A 21,297-nucleotide genomic window follows, 5' to 3' on the forward strand; every position below is an offset into this window, starting at 1 on the left:
GTGTGATAAGCTGGTGAGAAAGCAATTTGTCTGATTTGATGTTGCTGCATCGTGCGGAGGTGTTTATTTTAGTGCATTTTCCCTCTCAGGGATTTTGTAAGGTCAAGCGATGGAGGGACAGCTAGCAATTTATCAAGCGCAGTGACCTGAGGCTGACACTATAGCGTAAAGGTGTTGACTTGCTGGGTCTGGGAGGACTGTTAACATTTGCATTAGGAACACAAATGCATCACTCATAAAGTCATAAAGTTATAACAATCTATGGTAAAATGTAATGTATTAACAAAACCCCTTAACAATGGTTCTTCTGTGTTTCTGCTTCACACTCAAGACATTTCTGAAAGCAGGATTTATGTATTTGAATTGTATAAAAAAATACATAGTTTAACATAAACTACTAAACTTAATGTGATGCATATTTGTCAGTCAAGGTAAGAAATATCTCAGATTTCTGTTTTCTTACGAACTGATCTTTTTAAAATGCATTAATCCAAATGAATTACAATCAACATGATCTGTTCATTGTGAAAAATGGTTAAAATATGGCTAGCTGTGATACAAGAAATATTCAATTAGTCTGCAGGACCAAGATTATATACACATATGACATTTAAAAACGCGTCACATCAGGTTTGACACCCATGATGCTGAGTTGGTTTTCATGTGTCCTGTAACTGATCATGACAGGCATATTTGCACATTTAAATCGTAACAGTTTAAATTTGGTTTTATAGAGAATTCTGTATATGCATTTCTTTTAAGTTGCCTTATCATTGCTTTTCATTTCTAGAGTTTGACATTAGCCATCAAGTGACAATTCAACAATGCAAAAAATGTTTACAAAAGTAAACAAAATGTACAAAAGTAAACAAAAATGTTCTTAAAATCAAAACCCTGACATGCATTAACATTTACAGTATAATAATCTGTTAATGGAAAACTGTGTCTTGAATTTTGTTGCAGTCAATAATTCTCTGTGCAAAAAAAAACACAATATGTTGTTTACCATGATTTTTTTTCCCATGCTGAAATATGGAATATTGTTGACATTTACAGTAATGCTTTTAGTAAATGTTTATATCCAAAAACCAACTTTATTTAACTTTAAAATTGTTATGCATTCCTGTCGAAATAAACCCATGACCCGGCTGTTGCTAGCAACATTATTTTGAGCTATAAGAACGTGGCTAAATGCTTTTTTTTTAGCTTTTTGTCTTTACTCTTTATAGGAAATTGGGGTGTAGAGGAGAGAGTGGGGGAATGAGATCAGGAGATGACCTGACTCAAACCTAGGTCCCGTGAGCCAGAAGCTCTTACATCTCCTGACCATTGTCACAGTGCTGACAAAATACAGTTTGATTTGACACACAGCCTTTAACAAAATTAATTTTCTTCCCGTGTGCCTTTTATTTGCTTGATTACGCTTGATTATATGACCCATTTTTGTGAGAATCACTATCCTAGATGGTTAAAGGTACTGCAGATGCGCTAGACTACATTACAAAAAAAGGACCATGTGCACATCCTATAACGAGAATTTTATAATGAAGCTGAAATGCTCAAAAGCTCTCAACTCCAAATGAACGTTATCAATATGTCAAGCCACTTTGAGACAATTGAAATCATCATTTATCCTGATTAATGAATTAGCAAAGCATAAACCAGCATTCCATCTTAATTACTCGCATTTACTGTATGAAAGAAGTGTCTTATGCTGACCTAGGCTGCATACAGTATATTTGATCTAAAACACAGTAATATTGTGAAATATTATTACAATTAAAAATAACATTTTCTATCTTAATATATATTTCTATTCAATATATTTAAAATTTAATTTATTCCTGCAATGTTGTGCAGTTTAATATTTTTTGTGGAAACCATGAAAATTTTTTGATGAATAAGAAGAGCATTTTTAAGAAATAGAAATCTTTTGTAACATTATAAATGCCTTTACTGTCCCTTTTGATCAATTTAATGTGTCCTTGCTGAATATTTAATTTCTTAAAAAAAAAAAATAAAATTCTAACATGGGGTAACCAGGTCCATGGTTTCAGTTCACAGACCCGGGGTCAAATTATATTGATGAAGCCTCCCTTATCATAGGTCCCAGGATGAAGTTTGTGGTAGTCCTACCTCCTAATGAAAGTCCTGGGCAGAACCATCACTCATACAACCTACAACAGCTAATAGAACATTGATTAGGGCATTTGTGTCAAACCCAGATAAATCCAAGCAACCTCGGAACCACTGATCCTTAAAAAAGCTGCCTGACCTCTTAATGCAGGACTGTCATGACTGTGCGTTTCCGTTCTCAGGAGGCTTACACTGACACAGATAAGTGGATGAGCAGTGAATAGTAGATCTGCAACACCACGGTCACTACAGAGACCTCACTATCCTGTTTCCACCCCAATGATAAATGCCACATACTATATGCTTCACACACTCCTGCTCTTCAGAGCTGGAGGGAATGATGGTATATGGGTATTTCATGCCTGTATGATACAGAGTGTTTATCTTTTCAGTACAATGAGCGTGAATGGGGTTTCAAGCTCTAGAATTGACAACAAATTCATTATTAAACCAGCTCAAAGGTGATGCTTATGGAATGTGTGCTATAATCCAAACCTTCTGAAGTCAAATGCCAGCTTTATATGAGGAAAAGCCCAAAATGTCAATTTTCTAAGTTGCTTCAATACTTTTCATTGTGAGACCTTGACATTTTCCTGACATTCACTTTGAATTGTATGGAATATGAGTCATAACTACCCTTTTTATAATTTTACTTTTATTGTTTTGATATTTTTATGCAGTGATGCCGTTTTGAATAATGACAAACACAGTTCTTTTATATAGACTTTTGTTCAAAAGTTTGGGGTCAGCAAGTTTTGCTTTTTTGGGGGGGAGGGGGGGGGGGCAAATTTATTTTAGTGGCAGTAAAAATGTATTTTAAATTAATGCTTAACTTTCTATTCATCAAAGAATACAGAAAAACAGCTATTTTAAATTTTAATCATGTTAAATTACTGTTTTTTTCTATGAAAACCATGTAAAAAAAATCTTACTGACACCAAACATTTGAACAGTACTGTATACTTTTCAATTCCAGCTAAAATATTTTGATATATAATATCTTCAGAAATGACTCGCACTACCACAAAAGCTTTTGGTCATACCGCCCACCCTTAATCTTCTTCTTACTGTATGAAGATATTTGACCGCAACCTACATGACCTATGAGATTAGCTCTTTGGATCTTGAGGGGGTGTAGGTCAAGACCTCATAACTTCATGGGGGTGGTGTACATAATAAATCCAGCTGAACATACTGCACCTTCACTTGTCATTCCCATAACTGTCATACAGCTGTGAAAATATCAACACTCTGTACAAATAACATCTTTGAAAGCACATGACAGGATCTCATGATTTTCTAAATAAATCTGAAAGCACAAAAACAATTTGCTCTATTTGAGGTGTTCTCAGCCGGGGTGTCTTTTTGATTGATACTAAGTGAACAATGCGAACGCCATGATCACACTCTTTTGATACTGCTCTGGTGTGCAGTGTCAGTAACAGATATGATAAAGCTTTTGACAGCTATTCCCTGTGCAGATTCTGAGCCATTAAAGCTAGTCTTTCCCAGGTCAAAAGACATCAGATCTGTTCCAAAATCTGAGAGCTACTATGCTCTACATAAGTATTATCCTAACAGTCATGGAGCTGCTTCAATGCTGCCATATAGAATTTTGCCAAACCAAGGTGTTTAATACAGCAGCATGATGTATAAATCTCTTTTGTAACAGCTTACAATGCCTTATAATGTTGTCTAGATAGGCAGCTCACTAGGTTTTAAAACTAATGTGAGGCTGCCTATGGACTCAACTAATATCTTCCATCTTTGGACATACCAGGGAAGTGACCATAAAAAAATGATTTACACACTGTGAAATAACTCGGGTTTTGGAGCTGCTGGTTGTCGTGACTAATTAAAATGTTTTTGATTTTACACTGAATATCTGAACATATATAAATGCCTGAGGTTCAAAACACCAATTAATTCATCATATACAGCAGCAGGACATTTTTTAAGGTCACATCTTATTACTTAACAGATTTATAAGCACATCTGAAAAATCTGGACCTCTTATGAAATGTAGCCTAATATTTGGCTGTGGAAAAGCTTTAGTTCCATGAATCATTACCCTTTTTCCACTGTTGTATTTATATGATATTCCAAGATATTTCAAAGAATACCATGGTACTACACATGGTAAGTCCATGGTGATACTTTGGTGCCTCTCCCTGTACGCATTCATTAGCTGTGTTTTTTTATTAGAAAATATCATGCACTACAAATTTGATTTGAGTTTAAACTTTAACACTGACAAACAATAGAACACAGGTTTGATTTAAATTGATTTGTAGCCTAAATATTTGAATTAATCTGATGCTGTCTTTGTGAGAATCTGTTTAAAATGAGTCCATTTAATTAAAAATGTGTGCTGTTCGAACGATTCAGGCTGATTCACTAAGCAAATCATTACATGAACTTGTGAACGATTCATTAAAATGTATCAACTCAAAAAAGTGGTTCATTTTTTAAATTGCATATAGTTCTACTTATAAACAGCCAACAGAACATAAATAACACAAGAGTTTTGACATAATATTTTAACTTCTGTCATCACTAGCTTACTGAAAAGCTGCAAGAATGAAAAACACTCCTCACAACCGAAGCCCCACTAATGAGAAATGTAGCTTCCTTCACTATTTGTAGTGACAAAATTATTTAGTTCTTTTAAATTCTTTTGGGATCGATTCTTTCTGCAAGTTACATGGACCTATGGTAGATATGGTAGATACAGTATATGTCAGTATCACCAATCATATCACCAAACCTGAGTGAATCAAAGACCGAATTAAGTCTTATTATTGTAAATTTAATAAATGCATGTCTACAAATCTAATACAATCCAGGAAGAGTGAAAAACAAAGGCAGCAAAGAAGAATGATTTGTTCATAAATTAAACACCACTGCTAGCGATGCTGGAAACCAGTTAAACACCACTCTGGCAGGCCAGCTAAACTAGCTAAGACTGGTTTAAGTTTACATTTTCAACAGGGTTACTCAAAGCAAACATTTCTACAGAAGGAATTTGAAGAGGATTTAATACCATTAATGCTTGAAGGAACTACCACCACACTACAACTATCAAACAGCTCCAGCTGTGTCGGATAACATGGCTCCGAGCTTCCCCTTGTCACACATTTCTTATCTGCCGGCCTTTATTCCATCTCAGACCTTTGAAAATTATGTTTTGACTGCAGCATCTCTACATCTCAAATGCATCGCAATTCCCTTCCATTTTAAATGATGTTATTTTCAAGGTCTAAATAAAGACTGGTTACTCGTTTGAATATTCCAACACCTTCACCGACACATCTGTGCATGGTGAACAAAGCCAATTAGCGCTGCATTATAGCGACATCTCCACCCATACCCACAGATATCAAAGCTGTTTACTGCATCACATCACATGTATGGCCAAAAATAACACAAGCCAAGTCACATCCAATCATCTACAGGGGATCAGAAATAAACTTAGCAGCAGCAAATTGAAGATGAACTGTAGGTTAGCCGGACAACAAGGGTTTTAATCTCCACCTATTTATAGCAGATGCCAGCCGCTTGAGGGCAAAGCCCATTCGTGTGGGCTAGAAGAACAAAGCACAGATTACATGTGATTCATCTTCTCACGTTTGAAAAGCAGACCTTAGTTTCCTTCATAGTGCATCCCCAGGGAATGATTTTCCCATTGGCTATCTGCCTCCCCAAACAAAGATTGTGCTCAATGACGCAACATTGATGTGCACCGGACGCTGCTGAAATACCAAAGAAAGCAAAGTGGCATCAATCAGATCTGACATTTTACAGATCTATATTTGGACTGATGATACAGAGCATCAAGCATTTAACTATATAAAGCCATACAAGCTTTTACAAGCTAGTTGCAACCGAATCAGTTGGCTCATCTGTAAAATTTTATCAAATATTTCAGAAATGGTGTTAAGTTTTCCAAATGTATTTCAATAAGACTGATTGCAGTGTTGATTGATGTGATTAGTGGTATTTGCCAAGACAAGAATCAGTATTAGTATCCCTCATACATTTCATTCAGCACTATTTGTGCTACAAACATGAATGATATCTCAAATTGCACAGCTTGTGTGCTATTACTTTGATATGTGATCGAACTTACAATTTCCACCAAGCATACGATAAAACGGTCCAGAAATCTCATAGGAGGAATCTAGGAACCAGAACATTGTGTGCTCTTTTGATTTAACTGAACCAGTTAGCAAACACCAACTAGAAAAGACCTAACAACCACTCCAAACACTATAACAAGATTGTGCATTAACATTATTGCAACTACAAGCACCACTAAATTTTTCTATACAAAAAGGTTAAAATATACAACCTGAATTCCAGAAATGTTGGGATGTTTTTTAAATTTGAATAAAATTAAAACTAAAAGACTGTCAAATCACATGAGCCAATATTTTATTCACAATAGAACATAGATAACATAAAAAATGTTTAAACTGAGAAATGTTTACACTTTTATTAAAAGGGCTGAAAAAGCAAGAAGTTTGAAAAGATTCAGCTGGGAGAACATCTAGCAACTAATTAAGTTAATTGACATCAGATCTAGCTATGAAAGGGTGTCTTAGAGAGGCAGAGTCTCTCAGAAGTAAAGATGTGCAGAGGCTCTCCAGTGAAAGAGTGCGTTAAAGGATTGTGGAATACTTTAAAAACAACGTTCCTTAACATCAAAATGCAAAGGCTTTGCAAATTTCATCATCTACAGTGCATAAGAAATTATGCACTGTAGATATAGCAATTTCAAGAAGTATTTTATACCATCTGCTGTTACTTTATTAAATAAATGATTTATAATCAGGTCTATGTATATTATGTAACCAATTGCTGTTGTTTGTTTGTTAATATTATTTAGTTATTTATTATTATCTATTTGTGGTTTTAGTGCTATTGGCATAATTTCTATATACTTATTTTGTGTCTTATGTGTCTGTGATCCTTGGGGCAGGACGCTCTTGTATGTTCGGTGTGTCTGTTGTATTGGACTGTGAAGTCAATGTTTTGTGGGGCCGAAGATGAATTTTCACATGTGTGGACAATAAAGATTTCTAATCTAATCTTAACATCATCAAAAGATTCAGAGAAACTGGAGAAATCTCTGTACGTAAGGGACAAGGCCGAAGCCCTTTGTTGGATGCCCGTGGTCTTCGGGCCCTCAGACGACACTGCATCACTTATCAGCATGATTCTGTCATTGACATTACTAAATGGGCCCAGGAATACTTTCAGAAACCACTGTCGGTAAACACAATCCGTCGCGCCATCTGCAGATGCCAACTAAAGCTCTATCATGCAAAAAGGAAGCCATATGTGAACATGATCCAGAAGCGCCGTCGTGTCCTGTGGGCTAAGGCTCATTTAAAATGGACTGTTTCAAAGTGGAAAACGGTTCTATGGTCAGACAAGTCCAAATTTTACATTCTTGTTGGAAATCCGCTGTGTCCTCCAGTCTAAAGAGGAGGGAGACCTTCCAGAGTGTCATCAGCGTTCAGTTCAAAAGTCAGCATCTCTTTTGGTATGGGGTTGCATAAGTGCATACGGTATGGGCAGCTTGCATGTTTTGGAAGGCACTATGAATGCTGAAAGGTATATAAAGGTTTTAGAGCAACATATGCTCCCCTCCAGATGATGTGTATTTCAGCAGGACAATGCAAAACCACATACTGCAGCTATTACAACAGCATGGCTTCGTAGCAGAAGAGTCTGGGTGCTGAATTGGCCTGCCTGCAGTCCAGATCTTTCACCTATAGAGAACATTTGGTGCATCATTAAACGAAAAATACGTCAAAGACGACCACAAACTCTTCAGCAGCTGGAAACCTATATCAGGCAAGAATGGGACCAAATTCCAACACCAACACTCCAGAAAGTCATAACCTCGATGCCCAGACGTCTTCAAACTGTTTTGAAAACAAGAGGAGATGCTACACCATGGTAAACATGCCCCCATCCCAACTATTTTGAGACCTGTAGCAGGCATCAAATTTGAAATGAGCTCAATTTGTGCATAAAATTGTAAAATTTCTCAGTTTAAACATTTGTTATGTTATCAATGTTCTATTGTGAATAAAATATTGGCTCATGTGATTTGAAAGTCTTTTAGTTTTTGTTTTATTCGATTTTAAAAAATGTCCCAACATTTCCAAAATTCAGGTTGTAGTTGTACAAAACAGTGCAGTACTGTAAAGCATTAGAACCGATTCTCACAGGGATGTTGCACTGTCATAAAAAAATCTATTTGTTCTTAGATTTCTTTTTGCAGAACAATTTTCACGCATCTCAAGGGTTTGCTATAACCTCCTTGAACTGGCTTCAACCAACCATTATGCTGACTCCAACATGTGCAATGTTTTCTACTGTATATGCGGTAACAAACCACAAGACAGCAAGAGCAATAAAGTAAATGGGCTCTCTTTCTTTCAAAGAACATCAAAGCGAATTTGCATGGGAGAGATTTCACAAAAAGGTGCCTTCAACAAAATTAAATCAATTAGGGTAATGTATCTAAAGCTTTATTTAGCAAATCAATATATGCTTAAATGCTACTGCATTAAATTAGTCCATGCTAGCTATTTTTTTAATGATTTTATCAGTCAGAGATTTAGAGGGCTCTCTGCTGTTACTTGGCACATATTTTAATGCCGCTACTCCTATACAGTACAAAAACACCTTTGAAAGATTTATGACAGGCTGTATAGAAAATGGCATGAAAGGAGAGGAAGGCAAACTAACACTGATCAATAGCAATGCAGCCATAAGCAACTGAAGCCACAGAAGCTTGACCTTCAATCTAAAGCCCCTAAAAGTGTTCAATTAGAGGGGAAACACTATCAAATATCCTCATGCCTAATACGCACATTTATGCTCATTAATATGCTATTATGGATGCACAATTACTTAGTTGGGCTATGATGGCTGCTAAATGTTCAACTTTGAGAGCCACACACTGTTCACACTGACAGCAACCAGAAATGATTATGGTTGGGAACAGAGAACTGACTAATGCTTATACTACTTATATATATCGCGTTTAGACCACACAGTGTGTGTGTGTGTGTGTATGTGTACAGTATTTACTGTATAAATATAGGCTATAATGACTAATTAGCCAATAATGATTAATGACTAATAATGAGTGTTTATTAATGAATCAACGCAACGAGTGTAGTGGGTATTACTATTATGAGCAATTTTTTTTCTAATGAAAGGGTAGTCCGATTTGTGAAAAAAATATTCTTATGGAGTTGTTTCTTACATACAGCCTACCTCTCAATGCTTTAAGGCTTTGTGTGAGTTTTGCCAGTGTTTTGCCAGTTTAACACATTTATTGGGCTGTATGTATGACACCTATAATAATATTAAAAAGTCTGCATAAAATCCTTTGAATCACTTTAAATGTATTTTTAAAATACATTTGGGTAATAAAATTGCAATTATTTTTCTTTTTTTCTTATTACTACAATTAGAATTATTAATGGCACACTCTATTATTTTCCTATTCCTATTTATTTATTAATAGTAACAAAATGGTGAGTCCCAACAACAGCAATCATTCCGGTGATATAAACGCCAACAAATCGCTGTCATAAAGCGAACGAGGCTTAACACAAGCAAAGGTTTATAAAACTCTCAGTATGTTGCACTTGGGCAAACATGAAATGTCATATGCAAGACAGGCCTTTTAAAACAGCATTGATTGCATTTTACAACACCTACAGTCTAGGCTTATGACACACATTGTGTGCCATGCATGAAGACACTATGCTTTCATAAATAATTCACATCTGCGAGGGTTCCAGTGTAAGATCGATAAGAGCTCCTTGTGAATGTGACTCCTTACCCTCCCGTCACTGACAATTTATCCAGCGCAAACACAGACACAGCCTTTATTTGACAGAAAGTGAGAGTTTTAAAGCTTCACAACATGCAACACTCTGTTTTATTTACTTGACATATGGTGCGTACAGCTCAGAGCAGACAATAAAATGAGCTGCTGTCTTGGTGCAAGATATTTTGACAGTTAGCAAGGGAAGATGAAACTGAAAGCCAGGATATACTTTGGTCCCTAGATTGCCCCGGTGTATTATTAGGTCCAATATGATGATGTGCTCAAATCCGGTGGTTTAAGATAAGAGATAACAGTGAGACCTCTGGCCCTTTATAACCCTCTGCTGCCAGACTTTACACAAGCCCTGCTACAGTATATTGTAGAGCCTAGGATTAGGCCTTATCGCTAGAACACTGTGTGGTCTTTAACTCCTAACTCTCCTAAGGAGAAACACCACATGATGCACCGCATATGGTGAGATGTATAAAAGCCCACATGTCGTTAGAAATGTGCGCCTCTGCAAACTACCGCTGATCCATCGGTGTCCCCTCCAGAAAACACCTATTCAGAGTTACAATACAGGGTACTTCAAAAAACAATCTTCATTTATATATAATTACTTCATTTGACCGACAAGTCAAAAAGAACAAGTCAACTTATAATTTACAGTGAAAAACCGTGATTTGACATGTCCAGAATTCTGTGACACTTCAAAATGTATATATAATTCATCTTTTTGATCAGATGGCCACAAAATACAATAATGATTTGTTTAATTTGAAATTGTTCATTTAAAATTTTTCATGCCACTAGCAGGTATCCAGCTAAATTGCAAAAACAATGATTGTTTTTGTTGTTCGTTAACGGCAGAATATTTATGTAATGCATGGACCAATCGGTGGAATGAATGGAGAGTTGAGCTCTCTTGGGATCTCGCCAGTAAAACACTAGAACAGAAGCTGTCATGCCTTTCACTATAGCCTTGATGATACTCTGAGGGAGGCTGAAACAGAATGAATATCAGCTGTTAAAAGAGAAGAGAGAAAGAAGCTGTGCTGCTTCAAGGCCAAATTTTGATCTGCTGCATATTGTCGGCTTAAATCGGTTTAATCTTTTCAAATGCCCGCTCTAAAAGACTAGAACGGACTTTGGGTTACAAATAAGCACCTGAACCTCCCAGTGCTTTGTAGTAATACTATGTTTCAATTTACTCATTACATTAATCTGTTTAGAATGTGTGTCACTTTAAAATGTATTGATTATAATCCTCCTCACACTCCTGAGGCTAATTTTGAAATAACAAATAAATGCTGTATATGAAATATATGTGTCAGAGAATCACAGTCACCTGCACCTTCATTAGCCAGATCCCAATCACCTGAGTACTGATTCCCCGCACCTGTCACCGGCTAATGAACAGCACTATATCCACTCACCACAAGCACTCCTTCCTCGTCCGGTCTACCGTTCACTACCCGAACCTAGCCTGACTACTAACCTTGTGTTACTTACCTGCAGACCTCCAGATTCCCCCTGTTCCAAGTCTCCACCGCTCCTAGTCTCCACCGCTCCTGTTCTCCACCGCTCCTGGCTCTTCCTGGTCCTGTTCCTCCCCGCGGCAGTGCGCACCGCCGACTTCCCTTCCTGGATCCTGTTCCCGCTCCTCCACTCAGCATTCACCCGTGCACCTTTCACAATAAACCCTGTATTGACCTTACTCCTCCGTGTCTCCTAGCCTGTTCGTGACAGAAGACCGGACCAACTACAGCACCGCGTGTCATGGAGTCCCGGCCACCCTCGGCCGTCGACACGCTGGAGGAGTTGGTCAATACTCTCCGGGCTTCCCTTCTTCCACCACCTGTCCCACCACCTGCCTCTGAGAGTCCCGTGGCCATTCCATCCAAGTACGCGGGTGATGCGGCGGGGTGTGGCGGCTTCCTGCTTCAAGTGTCCTTGTACATCGCGGCACAACCCCGTAAGTTCACCACCGAGAGATCGAAGGTGGCTTTTCTTACCTCCCTCCTGTCCGGCAAGGCGTTGCTATGGGCGCAGGCTATCTGGGACGCGCAGAGCACCATCATCAACTCCTACGAAGCGTTCACCAGCCACTTCAAGGAGGTCTTCGGAGTCGCCGCGGGACGCATCTCTGTGCAGGATCGTCTTCTTCGCCTACGCCAAGGAGAGGCGTCCGTGGATGACTACACCTTGGAGTTTCGCACTCTAGCGGCCACAAGCGGCTGGAACGAAGCAGCTTTACTGAGTGCCTACCGCCTCGGCTTGAATCCCCGCCTGCGCGCCCAGATGGCCATCTACGATGACAGTGTAAGACTAGAAACCTTCATGCAACGCGCTTCTCGCATCTCTCAACGCCTCACCGCCTGCCTCGAGGATGAGTCCGCCCCCCCGTCAGCTTCACCCGCTGCAAGCTCCCCAGTACCAGAACCCATGCTCGTAGACACCGCCCGCCTCTCCCGCATGGAACGCGCGCGCCGCCTCGCGGCCAACCTATGCCTCTACTGCGCGAAACAAGGACACTTCATCCGGGAATGCCCCGTCCGACCTCCACGCCCCGCGGTGAGTACCCTTCAACTTGAGCCAGATATTTCTTCATTATCACTGATGCCAGTGCAACTCCTCACCCCAGACTCCTCTCTTACAGTCTCCGCCCTGGTCGACTCGGGCTCCTCGGGGAACTTCATTTCCCAAGCCCTACTAACCCACCTCAATCTCCCCCGGAGGCGGCAACCCCAGGAGCTCCGAGTCGAGACCATCCAGGGAAAACCGCTGGGGCGTGGTAGAGTGAGGTATCGCTCTCCTCCCGTAACACTCCGGGTCGGCTGTCTACACGAGGAGTCCATCACCTTTCTGGTACTGGAGGGGCCCACGGTGGATATCATCCTGGGACGCCCATGGCTCAATCTCCACTCTCCAGTAGTCAGATGGGATCCATGCGAAGTCACTCGCTGGAGCGAGTTTTGTTCCCAGTCCTGCCTGCAGTCAGTACAGAGGATCCCTACGAACCCCGCCCCCCTGACAGTCTGTTCCACTCTAGTAGAAAGTCCGGAGCCCCAGGTGAAGTGTACCGTCCCATCTGACTACCAGGCGTTCCAGGATGTATTCAGCAAACAGGCAGCCACTCGCCTACCACCGCACCGGCCATGGGACTGTGCCATTGACCTGCTGCCTGGGGCAAAACTTCCCAAGGGTAAGATTTACCCCCTGTCCATCCCGGAGCGCAAGGCAATGGAGGAGTACATCAAGGAGGCTCTTCAACAAGGCTTTATCCGGCAGTCAACATCCCCCGCCGCCTCGAGCTTCTTCTTCGTGGGCAAAAAGGACGGAGGCTTGAGGCCCTGTATAGATTACCGCACACTCAACGAGCAGACCGTCAAACTCCCATACCCGCTTCCCCTGGTCCCGGCCGCCCTCGAGGAACTCCGTGGGGCCCGCATCTTCTCCAAGTTGGACCTGCGAAGCGCGTACAACCTCGTGAGGATAAGGGCGGGCGATGAGTGGAAGACGGCGTTCCACACTCCATCTGGGCACTACGAGTACCGGGTTATGCCGTACGGCCTCTCCAACTCACCGTCCGTCTTTCAAGGCTTCATGAACGAGGTGTTCCGGGAGTTCCTCCACCAATTCGTGATCGTCTACATCGACGATATCCTGATTTACTCCCGGAACCTGGCCGAACATCGCCACCACGTTGAGCAGGTCCTCCAGCGGCTCAGAGAGCACCGGCTCTACCTTAAACTGGAGAAGTGCGAGTTCCATCGCTCCACGGTACAGTTCCTCGGCTATACCATCAGTCCCGAAGGAATCCAGATGGACCAGGGGAAGGTCCAAGCGATCCTGGACTGGCCCCTGCCACAGACGGTCAAGGAGCTACAGCGCTTTTTGGGCTTCGCCAACTTTTACAGACGTTTCATCTGCCAATTCAGTCGACTGTCGTCACCCCTCACCTCCATGCTCCGTGGTAAGCCCAAGTCTCTGTCCTGGAGCCCCGAAGCCCACGAAGCGTTCCAAAAGCTCAAGGAAGCCTTCAGCACGGCCCCTATCCTACGCCACCCGGATCCCCAGCTCCCCTTCGTCGTGGAAGTCGACGCTTCCACCACAGGAGTCGGGGCCGTGCTGTCCCAACACCACGACGAGCCTCCCAGCCTCCATCCTTGCGCTTACTTCTCGCGGAAGCTGTCCCCTGCGGAGGTAAACTACGACATTGGCAATCGAGAGCTGCTGGCCATCAAACTAGCCTTGGAGGAGTGGCGTCACTGGCTGGAGGGAGCCGCCTGCCCCTTCACTGTCATCACGGACCATAAAAACCTCCAGTATCTAAGAGATGCCAAACGCTTAAACCCCCGTCAAGCACGCTGGGCCCTCTTCTTCACTCGGTTCTCCTTCACCATCACCTACCGCCCCGGAATCCGCAACACCAAGGCCGATGCTCTCTCCCGCTTGCATGCCCCAGAAACACCCACAGACCCCGAACCTATTCTCCCTCCAGCCCTCATAGTCAGCCCCATCCAGTGGACACTTAACGACAACATCCGTGACGCCACTCTCACCGAACCCGCCCCGCAGGGAGGCCCAGAAGGGAAAATTTATGTGCCCCGCTCCCAACGCCTCACCCTTCTGGGCTCAGCTCATGAAGTACCGGGCTCTGGACACCCAGGCAGCCAGCGAACCCTCTCACTCCTCCAAGCTCGGTACTGGTGGCCCGGTATGACCGCGGATGTCATCAGGTACGTCCGAGGGTGCTCAGTCTGTGCCATGTCCCAGTCTCCTCGCCATCTGCCCGCGGGCAAACTGGTTCCCCTGCCCATTCCCCAGAGGCCCTGGTCCCATCTCGGTGTGGACTTCGTCACCGACCTCCCTGAGTCTGAGGGCCACACCTGTGTCCTAGTTGTGGTTGACCGCTTCTCCAAGGCCTGCAAACTCATCCCCCTCAGGGGCTTGCCCACGGCATTGGAGACCGCCGAATGCCTATTCCACCATGTGTTCCGCAACTTCGGCCTACCGGAGGACATTGTGTCGGACCGTGGCCCTCAATTTGTGTCCCGGGTCTGGAGATCCTTCTTCCGCCTCTTGGGAATCACCGTCAGCCTGTCCTCGGGCTACCACCCCCAGACCAACGGCCAGACTGAGCGTAAGATCCAGGAGCTCGGACGCTACCTCCGGTCATACTGCTCCCCCGATCAGCACAGCTGGAGCCGTTTTCTCCCATGGGCCGAGTATGCACAAAACTCCCTTCGCCAGGCCACCACCGGTCTCACCCCGTTCCAGTGCATGCTCGGCTACCAACCCCCTCTGTTCCCCTGGACGGAGGAACCAGCGGAGGTTCCAGCTGTGGACCACTGGTTCCGAGAAAGTGAGAGGGTTTGGGACTCAGCACATATCCATCTTCAGCGGGCAGTGCGGAGACATAAACGCTTTGCGGACGTCCGGAGATCCGAGACCCCCCAATACCAGCCAGGAGATCGGGTCTGGCTGTCGACCAAGGACATCCGTCTCCGCCTGCCTTGCAAAAAGCTGAGTCCCCGCTTCATAGGTCCGTTTAAGATCCAGAGGCAGGTGAACGACGTCACCTATGAGCTTCAGCTCCCCCCCAGGTATCGCATCCACCCCACCTTCCACGTCTCACTGCTCAAACCCTTCTCCCCCTCTACACCAGGAACCACGGGACCGGACGCACCCCCTCCTCCGGAGATGATCGATGGGGCTGAGGTCTACCGGGTCCGCAACATCCTGGACTCGCGGCGACGGGGCGCCCGGCTCGAGTACCTGGTGGACTGGGAGGGGTATGGCCCAGAGGAAAGATCCTGGGTGGCCAGGGACGACATCCTCGACCCCTTGCTCCTCGAAGAGTTTCACCGCAATCACCCTAGTCGTCCCGCACCCAGAGGCCGAGGCCGCCCCCGTCGCCGTGGTAGGGCGTCAGGAGCCGCCCCTGGAGGGGGGGGTAATGTCAGAGAATCACAGTCACCTGCACCTTCATTAGCCAGATCCCAATCACCTGAGTACTGATTCCCCGCACCTGTCACCGGCTAATGAACAGCACTATATCCACTCACCACAAGCACTCCTTCCTCGTCCGGTCTACCGTTCACTACCCGAACCTAGCCTGACTACTAACCTTGTGTTACTTACCTGCAGACCTCCAGATTCCCCCTGTTCCAAGTCTCCACCGCTCCTAGTCTCCACCGCTCCTGTTCTCCACCGCTCCTGGCTCTTCCTGGTCCTGTTCCTCCCCGCGGCAGTGCGCACCGCCGACTTCCCTTCCTGGATCCTGTTCCCGCTCCTCCACTCAGCATTCACCCGTGCACCTTTCACAATAAACCCTGTATTGACCTTACTCCTCCGTGTCTCCTAGCCTGTTCGTGACAATATGGAAGCTTATTTTTAATCGTTTAAAATGTGCAATTCTAAAAAAAATAAAAATTGGGAACTGTGAGATTAAACGTCGCACTTTACCTTTTTTATTCCCTGGTGGAAACAAAAAAGTCAAAATTCAGATACTTTTTTTTTCAGAATTGTGAGAAAACAAGTTAGAATTGTAAGATGTTGGATTTTTTTATTCTGTGGTGGAAATAAACTTAGAAATAGAAGTATATAATGTTCAATGTTTTCAAAGATTTTTCCAAAACACTCCCACTGCCTGCAATTGGTCAGTGAACAGATAGTCCAGTCTCCAAACTTGCACTATTGTTGGTGTGGCTGAATTTCAATAGAGCAATATTTTGACTTTATGGCGGACTCAACCTATTAGTGGCTTAAAATGCTTTCAATTAATCCAAATATGCTAAGTCTGATATGCAGAAACATTTATACGATTATTCTAATGTTAAACATTACATCAAAGAATCTTGGATCTGCATTTTACAGCTATTGCATAACTGCTTAGTTTCATTACTTGTGATTTGCTATAATTAAACTATGTCTGGCTTATGATTTTCTAACTGCAGCATTTTGTTAAAACCCACAACTTTGCATGTTAAAATAGCCTAAAGGAATAAAACAAGTCTGGGCATCAAATCTGCTTTTTGTGTCTAATTGTTGGTCTTGTGACATATGTGTGAAAGCAGACGAGCAAGTGTGAATGTGCAGCACCAGCGGTAATGGAGAAAATAAACTGTGCCAAACGATACTGTCTAGTCCCATGAGCACAATTAACTTTATGAACAAGCAGACACCGCTGCAAAGTTTCTGTTATCATCAACAAGCCCAATTAAAAATAGATTCTCCATGGGCGGCACTCAGCAGGGCGCTCTACTGTACAACAGCACTACGTTCACATACCTCTTTGTGACCGAGACACGTTCTGCCATTGAGATTAATAGATGCAGAAGGGCAGCAACTATATCACAACAGTTTATCATGAATTTCGATGTATGCTCTATATAGAAATTTCTATCTGCAGTCAGAAATCTAGAAAACAAAAGATAGCCTTAATACTTATTATGCATGTTAGATATTATTATCAGTAAGTGTGCTGATAATAAAATAACAGCTTTTGAAAACTAGATCCTGCCCTCTATTAGTAAATCTGTTGAGGGTCACTGAGCTGTTCTGGGAAAAGATGGGACGTATCAATGTGTAATTTCATGTGTGATTTAACCCTGCTGGAGGCTCATCCATTATCACAGCACAGCAACATGGCAATCTTTTGTTACCAACCACACCAATGTAGTGTACAAAAATAGATGCATCCATAACAACAGACAAACGAACAATATACCAGGCTGTAAATGCAGGACTCATTATAATAGAAAGGACATGGTGCCCGTTTGAGTAAATGCCTCTAGATGAGAAGATAATGAAACTGCTGTGTCTCCAAGGCAACTTTAACCACCTTTAACTTAGTATGTTGCAATTAAATTATCACAAATGTCACAGTATCTGTTCTGCTCATCCTACCCATGGGAACGGAAGAATTAATTAAAAATGAGGGGGGAGGGGAGAAATAAAAATGCTCATGACTTTATAAAATGAACTTTTTTGAAACATTTTTAATTAATTTTTTTATTTTTTTAATTGTAGTCTATTTGTGTTTGGAAATAATTACGTTGAAAAGAAAGGTGCTGCTTAGCCCACTGCAACTTCACATTAGCTTTTTTATATGCATTATTTTACAACCATGAAGCATCATTACTGGACACATGAATCATTTACACACAAATTCATAATGTACAACTGCAATAATCCCTGCTGGAAAATAAAATTAAAATTAAACTGCTGGTCTAAGCAGGTCATTAACTGGTTGACCAGCAATTTGTTCTAAAAACCAATTTGATTGACTTAACCTAGTATGACCTGGTAGCCGGTTTGTTGATGCGTAAGTCTAATATGGTGCATGGACCACCTATTGACCACCTTTGACCAGTTAGAAGCCAGCTATAATGGAAACAATTTAATTTTACAACATCAAATCCAAGGTCATGGTGATTTCAGATGCATATAGGCATATAGGAATAAATAATGAAGTCAAATAATAATAAAAAAGTCTACAGTTCCGTTCTAAGCATAACCTTATATCTAAACCTTATATCTAAACCTCTTTTCACCATGTAAACAAGCCAAATGCAAAATGCATTTATATTCAATATATGAATTTAAATAAAAACAAGACTTCTGGTTATATAGTTAATTTCTTCATGTGTCAGACGCGTAGGGAATATTACATGATCGCAGTGCATATGAACTGGCGGATAACACTCGAATAGGAACAATAGATTTGCCCTACCAAAACTGGGATTGTTTAACTACCATCCATACTCATTCAAAGCACGTGGTTTATTCATTTAGTTATTGTGCTGTCATTTAAGCGGCATGTAAATGTACGCACAGCTGTAATGCATCATTGAGCATCTGGATAGAGCGGCGCACATAGAGAAGTTCAAAGCGCGCAGTGATGCTCTCCACATTCGCGTCTGACACATCTCTAACCTTCAGTCTTTCTTGAGCCAGTCCTGCTGCAGAGCTTTTACTCACTCCGAACATGAAGCAACTCCTCGAAGCAGAGTTATCCGGGAGAACACTCCGAGTCAGTACCAACAGAGGCTATCCTCGAGGGGAACTCCGCGTATTGAGACCATCTTCGTCGTGATTCTCCTTCTCTCTGACACTGAGTCCAGCGCGAGCGAGCATCACTACCTCGCGCGCAGCTGACATCACACGAGAGCGCGCATAGCCAAACGCTGCCCGTCATATAGTTACACTTAAGATACAGAAAATTGTTTATTTATAGTTGCACTTTAGACACAGAAAAGTACGTTATTTGTCTATTTCCCCATTTCCAGTGTGTGTGTGTGTATACATATATATAATGAAATTTTAAATATGTAACTGTTTTTATATAAATATGTAACTGATAATATTATTATATTATATTCTATGCCTCTTTATATAATTGTTATACATTGTATGTGCAAAAATTATAGCCCTAATTATATCATAAATGTCTTTAAGCTAAATTAATGTAGTAATCTTATAAGTTTAAGTCTCTAGCTTCTTAATTATTTATGTTATGGGAATTATATAATAATAATAATTATTATTATTATTATATAATTCCTATAACATATTAAATAAATAATTCCCATAATATTCTCATAAACAAATGAAATGTCTTAATTATATATATGTATATATATATATATATATATATATATATATATATATATATATATATATATATATATAAAATTCTGGAGCATATTATAATGGAGAATATTCTATATTATAATACAGAATTATAATATGTAATGTAATAGAGGCTTTAATTTTTGCACATATACAATTATGTATTTAATATGTGAATGGAAATAATGATATATATATTCCCAGTTGCATATGTCTCTAATTTGTCCTTCATATTTTTACTGGATAACTCAGTGACCCACCGCCCTCCGGGTCACACTGTAATCTCTTTCTTACAACTACCTTAAGCACCTTATGCAACCACAACCCTCACTTTAACAAACAAAACCGTAACCCTCTGAACTGGCTGAGGATAATTACTTCTGCACAATCCTCCACACGACCACACAGCAGCCACTTCATCCCATTCGTCAATTCCAAAAATAAAATGAACTCTGGTGACCCAAGGGCAAGTGTTTAATTATGAAATGATAGAGGATGTCTGTAGACCAAAAGAGTATTGATCTAAAAGTGTGACTAAAAAATTTATGAAGAAGTTATTAACTTTGAAAAAGGCAACCCAGCTCTCTTGAGAAAAGGCAGATGGTGCAGGAACCAGAGGGAGAAATTGCAGCTACCAAACTGAATAACTGTTCGTTAATTTGACTATTAAAGCAATAGGAATGAATCACATGTCCTATGCTTTGCATAATTTGTTGGTTTGTGTGTGGTAAATTACCTGTTATCAGATAAATGTACAAGATGAAACCCAACTAAAGCCTTCAAGTCAAAGGTGTTTAAACAAATTATTAGATTCACTGATTGAAACTGGTAGTAGATAGTTTAAACTATGGTGACAGTGACTTGATAGAATTAGAATACAGTGTCCTTAATCGTCCCTGAGATACATTAATATAATTAGCATCATCTATTTGGAATACAGAAAGACGTGAAAAGGAAAAATGGAAATGTTTCTAGAGTTACAAATTTGCCATTTGTTACTTTCCCTGGTTTGGAGACATTCTAGGCTGACCAAGTGTATCACAGACCGGTGGCCCTTTCATAAGACATTCTGTGCCAATTACAGCTCTTATGTAAAGTATCAATTCTGCCTCATCTCACAAATAAGCCTAGAGATAGAAGTCATTTTTAAACTGGCTGTGGAAATGGAAAATATTAATTTATTTAATCCTCACAAATAACTAGCTACAAAAGAGGCGAGCCTTACAAGATTAAGACTTCATGTTAAGAAACAGCATCTCAGTGGATGAATATTACTGACATTTTAAATTATATACTGCTTCTAAAAATAGTGCATGCAAATCTGACATTCACATCTAAACATGCAATAAACAGTTATTACTAACACAATTTATTCTGTTTAAGAATGTATATTTTAACACTTATTTGGAAGGTAATTGTTTAACTTTTATTCTGTATTTATAAGGGTTTAAAAAACATGCGTGCATTCCTTTTGAAACCTCTTTTAGACAATTAAAATGATCTCAAGATTTATTGTAAGAGTATTAAAATCAAGAGTAAGCGGAGTCAAAAATAAATATATCAGTTATATTTTAAAAGTTGTAATAACTATTCTATTCTATTCTATTCTAATTATGTGGAAATTTCTGTGGAAACTGTGTAGGCTATATATTTTAATAAAC

The 21,297-nt window shown here is 41.1% G+C and overlaps 1 protein-coding gene across 1 annotated transcript in view; it reads right to left on the bottom strand.

The window, feature by feature from the left end:
* Positions 1 to 19,178, bottom strand: part of LOC306844327 (cAMP-dependent protein kinase inhibitor beta-like) — a 33,963-nt gene extending 14,785 nt beyond the window's left edge. Inside the window, exon 1 of the mRNA XM_079376369.1 lies at positions 18,986 to 19,178. The gene's annotated coding sequence lies outside the window, so the exon portion shown is untranslated. The remainder of the gene's footprint in view (positions 1 to 18,985) is intronic.
* Positions 19,179 to 21,297: the final 2,119 nt, after the last annotated feature.

Source organism: Barbus barbus, assembly GCF_936440315.1.
Source record: "Barbus barbus genome assembly, chromosome: 24".
NCBI classification, from domain to species: Eukaryota; Metazoa; Chordata; class Actinopteri; order Cypriniformes; family Cyprinidae; genus Barbus; species Barbus barbus.